Source organism: Podarcis melisellensis (genome assembly GCF_964234715.1).
Source record: "Podarcis melisellensis genome assembly, chromosome: 5".
Classification (NCBI taxonomy): domain Eukaryota; kingdom Metazoa; phylum Chordata; class Lepidosauria; order Squamata; family Lacertidae; genus Podarcis; species Podarcis melisellensis.
In genome coordinates, this window is record NC_138537.1 from 98,495,198 (window position 1) to 98,501,197 (window position 6,000).

Below are 6,000 nucleotides of genomic sequence, written 5' to 3' on the forward strand. Positions count from 1 at the left end.
GGAATATAGGAAAAGAAATCCACATGCTACCATCAGTCCTTTGCTAATTTATTTCTGCAGTCCAATTTCTACTTCTTCTTTTCTTTACCAAAAATACTCACAATGGCTTTCAGTACAGATGACACAAATTAGGTAAAGAATACAAAGCAGCAGCAGGCTAAAAGCAAATTAATAGAGACAATATAATATAAAGAGAGGCAAACTAAAACTTTATTCATTGCCTGCCTAGAAGTAGACAACTGTATGAAAAAGTTAAATACCTAGGGGTGAATATGACCTCTAAGAATGTTAATTTATTTAAAGATAATTATGAGAAGTGCTGGTCAGAAGTGAAAAAAGATCTTGAAATTTGGACAAATTTGAAGCTTTCCTTACTGGGTAGAATTGCGGTTTTTAAAATGAATGTATTGCCAAGAATGCTGTTTTTGTTTCAGACGTTACAAATTATTGACAAGATGGACTGTTTCAAGAAGTGGCAAAAAGAAATTTCTAGATTTGTCTGGCAGGGCAAAAAGCCCAGAATAAAATACAAAATTCTTACTGATGCAAAGGATAGAGGGGGGTTTGCCCTGCCGGACTTTAAGTTATATTATGAAGCAGCAGCTTTTTGCTGGCTGAAGGAATGGCTACTTCTTGAGAATACAGATATTCTTGATTTGGAAGGGTATGATAATGTTTTCGGATGGCATGCATATTTGTGGTATGGTAAGGACAAAGCACATAAGGCGTTTAAGAACCATATTGTCAGGAAAGCACTGTTTAATATCTGGGTCAGATATAAAGACTTTTTGGAGAACAAAACCCCAAGGTGGCTCTCACCTATGGAAGCAAAGGCCTTGAAAAAATCTAATATGGGATCGAATTGGCCAAAATATTGGGAAATTTAGGAGCAGGAGGGGGACAAATTGAAACTGCAGAGTTATGAGAAACTTAAATATAAGGTGCAGGATTGGTTACATTATTTTCAAGTAAGAGAGGCCTATAATTCGGATAAGAAAAATGGCTTCCAGGTGGAAAAATCAAAGTTGGAAACAGAATTGCTAGATCCCAGTGCTAAGATATTGTCAAGAATGTATAATCTGCTGTTGAAATGGAATACTGAGGATGAAACTGTCAAATCTGCTATGATAAAATGGGCACAAGATATTGGTCATAACATTATGAAGGAAAACATTATGAAAATGATATACCGGTGGTACATGACCCCAGTCAAGCTTGCTAAGATATATCACCTGTCTGACAATAAATGTTGGATATGTAAGGAGGCTGAAGGGACATTTTTTCACCTCTGGTGGACCTGCCCAAAAGTGAAGGCCTTCTGGGAAGTGATTTACAATGAGTTAAAAAGGGTATTTAAGTATACCTTTCCCAAGAAACCAGAGGCCCTCCTTCTGGGCATGGTGGACCAGAAAGTGTTAAAAAAGGACAGAACCCTTTTTATGTATGCTACTACAGCAGCAGGGACACAGGTGGCGCTGTGGGTTAAAGCCTCAGCGCCTAGGACTTGCTGATCGAAAGGTCGGCGGTTCGAATCCCTGCTGCGGGGTGCGCTCCCGCTGCTCGGTCCCAGCGCCTGCCAACCTAGCAGTTCGAAAGCACCTCCGGATGCAAGTAGATAAATAGGGACCGCTTTCTAGTGGGAAGGTAAACGGCGTTTCTGTGTGCAGCTCTGGCTCACCAGAGCAGCGATGTCACACTGGCCATGTGACCCGGAAGTGTCTCCGGACAGCGCTGGCCCCTGGCCTCTTAAGTGAGATGGGCGCACAACCCCAGAGTCTGTCAAGACTGGCCCGTACGGGCAGGGGTACCTTTACCTTTACTTACTACAGCAGCAAGAATTCTCATTGCAAAGTACTGGAAGTCACAAGATTTACCCACGCTGGAGGAATGGCAGACGCAGTTGATGGACTATATGGAACTGGCCGAAATGACTGGCAGAATCCGAGACTTGGGAGAGGAAACAATGGAAGAGGACTGGAAAAAATTCAAGGACTATTTGCAAAAACATTATAAGCTGTATGAATGTTAAGAAAAATGCATGATTAGGAAACTTTAGCTTCAGTAACTTGATGATGTGAATTGAAAATTAAGGTATAAGAAAGAAGAGGCGGAATCATGAAATAATTTTATTATGTTTATTTTAAATATACAAGAATTGGGATACAAAATGTAAACTTAGAAACATGATAAATTGAAAGTTACAGTAAGTTATGAAACAAGGTAACAAATTGCTGACGTTTTTATTACAAAGAACGCAGGGTTTGGAGGATGTGGGGAAGTCTAGTTGGATTGTTAAAAAACATTATGGAAAGTTGGATTTTTTAATATATTTCTTTCTCTCTTTGTTCTTTTTCTTTTTTCCTTAATCTATATATCTCTGACTGTAAGAAAAGAAACTCAATAAAATATTATTTAAAAAAAAACAACATTATGTTTGCTGACTGGGAACGGTTGTGGACCACCGGTATGAAATTTACGGCATGTAATGCCTTAAGAGAAAATATTATGAAAATGATTTACAGGTGGTACATGACCCCAGTCAAGCTTGCAAAAATTTACCACTTGCCCGATAATAAATGTTGGAAATGTAAAGAAACTGAAGGAACATTCTTTCACCTTTGGTGGTCGTGCCCAAGGATTAAGGCGTACTGGGAAATGTTATATAATGAACTGAAAAAGGTATTTAGGTATACCTTCTTGAAGAAACCAGAGGCCTTTCTCCTTGGTATGGTCGGCCAATTGGTGTCAAAGAAGGACAGAACATTTTTTATGTATGCCACAGCAGCAGCAAGAATACTCATTGCAATGTACTGGAAGACGCAAGACTTACCCACCTTGGAAGAATGGCAGATGCAAGTAATAGACTATATGGAACTGGCAGAAATGACCGGCAGAATCCGAGATCAAGGAGAAGAGCAGGTGGAAGAGGACTGGAAGAAGTTTAAAGCCTATCTACAAAAACATTGTAAAATTTATGAATGCTGAAGGCATTGAAAATGAAATGAAGGGGTTCTAGTGATTAAGATAAATAAGAGTATAAAGGGAGGGATAAAGGATGAAAATGAATAATGAATGAGCTTGCTGAACTAATTTTTAAAGCGGAATACAAGAAAGGAAGGCGGGTGGAAGTAAGGAAAATAAGGTTTTGAAGGTTATTAAATTTAAAAAGAGTTTTTCTTTTTTCATGCTAAATTTTCCTTTTTTCTGTTTTTCTTTTTTCTGTTTTGTCTGTATTTTTGATGTTTGTTGTTTGTTTGTTTTTGTGACTTCTGTTGATTGTTAACCTTTTGTAAAACTTAATAAAATATAATTTAAAAAAAAGTAGACAACTGTATTGTCTGCCCCCAGCTTCCAGTCAGTGAAACCTAGTCATCATATAGCATTCACATTTTTTAAGTAAATGGTAAAATCATTTAATGCATTAGCACTGACGTAACATAGTTTGCAATCCCAAACGGTGCTCTCATTCTTGGCAAGTTTAATGAAATACTGTTTGGTTTCCATAAACTGCTTGGATTCAGAAGAATTGGGGCTTAGAAAAACAGGATTATGATGTTGTGTCTAGGAGGTGCTATTTATCCCTGAAATGGAGCCACTCTAATGATTTGAATATGCTCTGCTGTCAGGTATCCCATCAGATTAAATCCTGATTATCCCCACTGATGGGAGAACCATGCTGCTATTTTTTTGTATGAGAAGTCCAAGGAACTAATGCAGTGGCTCCATTCTAGTTAAACTTTGCTGCATGCGGCAATTAATGGCCTCAGAATTCAGTGAGAACCAGATATACCGTAATTGCAGTGCATGACATCAGTTAAGTGGATGGATCTAATTTGCTGGATTGGGACCAGAATATATCACTTCAGCCATTTTTTATTTCTGCAGTTGATGCTAAAACTAACTGTTAATGTATATAAAGAGGGTGTCTGTGGTTTTGCTGAGCTAAATGTTTCCACTCCAACAGTTTCACATATTTTCCAAACCTATGTTGCAGTCCAACTATTCTCCTCATTCCAAACTTCTGATAACAGAGAGATTTTCCCCCTAGATTAAAATTGAAGCATACTCTTAATACCGGGGGGGGGGGGGAGCCCAGAGCAGGCTCCTAGGAGAGAGCAAGTAATTCTACTACATTTCTGCAACCAATGCAGAAAAGGGGCAGAATTACCTCCCAGCAGGGATTAACTGAGGTGGAGGAGAGAAAGGTTGGAGCAGGGAGTCATGCAGAGATGTAGCAGGAAGCCTCCATCATAGGTGGGTACTTCGGGCTCACAGAGTTCAAATGCACACAACATACACAATGGAAATAACTGTGCTATTCTCAATTCTCGTTCCATTCAACATACAATTTTGATGTATGTAAATAGCATCGCTTTATCTCAGATATGAGTTTAAAATTGTAAGGAAGAGTTGGAGGGTGAAGAGAAAAACAGCAGAAAAATATACTGGAGAATTTCTGCCCCCTTTCTAACAGTGCTTTTAATGTTGATATATGCGAAGCTGCAGCTGTTTGTTGTTAATGTATTTATTTCTACCCCACCTTTTCCCCTGGTTGGACTCAAGGTGGCTTATAGACAATAAAAAACATTGCAAAAACAACAATTAAAAAACAATTAAACACTGAAAGAATTAAAACTACTGTATATACATATATAAAATACAGTGGTACCTCGGGTTAAGTACTTAATTCGTTCCAGAGGTCTGTTCTTAACCTGAAACTGTTCTTAACCTGAAGCACCACTTTAGCTAATGGGGCTTCTTGCTGCCGCCGCGCTGCCGAAGCACGATTTCTGTTATAAACCTGAAGCAAAGTTCTTAACCTGAAGCACTATTTCTGGGTTAGCGGAGTCTGTAACCTAAAGTGTATGTAACCTGAAGCGTATGTAACCTGAGGTACCACTGTAAGTTTAAAACATACAAATAATTACAATAAAAACAGCACGGCACCTGCCCTTTCATTAAAAGCAGTCAGTTCCCCAAAACCTGCTTCAGACCACTGTTTGCAATGCAGTTCATAGTAGCTGGAAGCTAGGAAGAGCAGACAAGCCAATATTTTGCTTGATGATGTAGATAGGAATCCTTCCAGCCTCAGCACAGGGAGGGCCTCTAAGGCATTTCGGTTCAGTCCTTTAAGAATGTTCTGGCCAGCTGAGTTCTTCTCATATTAACATAACCTTGAAAATTCCATGGCTGCACTTTTAGGATGCAACTGGTCAAATTCTATTGACTACAAATTATAACCAGGGGCAAATATTTCCAGACAGCTTTCTGATGTACTGCCCTGTCAGCTTACATATGCACCTCTCTCCTACTTTCCGAGATTTACCGTATTTTTTGCACCATAACACTCACTTTTTTCCTCCTAAAAAGTAAGAGGAAATGTCTGTGCGTGTTACGGAGGGAATGCCTACGGGTGGCATGTCTACGGATTTTCCTCCTCTAAAAGCTATGTGCGTGTTATGGTCGGGTGCGTGTTATAGAGCGAAAAATACGGTAACTTCTAGGGAACCAGGGGAAGAGAAGGAATTAAAACTGTAGCAATTTACAGTAACATGTTTTTAAAAAACCAATTTTGTCAAAACCCACCTGAAAGACAAAACAGGGATAGTGGTCTACCAGGGGTAGGTTTAAGAAATATGGAACTGAGGAACCAGTGCAGAGTATGCCATTACCCTTCTCAAAATGTCCAAGGTTTTCTTCGGAGATCTTTGCAACCAGCTCCGTTTGGAGGTATTTGCCATCAGTACGTTTTTATGTTTCTAGAACTGTACCTTGTGCTGCCTTGTGTTGAAAATAATGCTATCCTATTGTATGGTTAAGCTATCCTATTGTATGCTTAAGCTTCCTAGAACTTTAAAAAAAAAAAAAAACAAAAAACCCTGCCCGTACGGGCCAGTCTTGACAGACTCTGGGGTTGTGCGCCCATCTCACTTAAGAGGCCAGGGGCCAGCGCTGTCCGGAGACACTTCCAGGTCACGTGGCCAGCGTGACTTCGCTGCT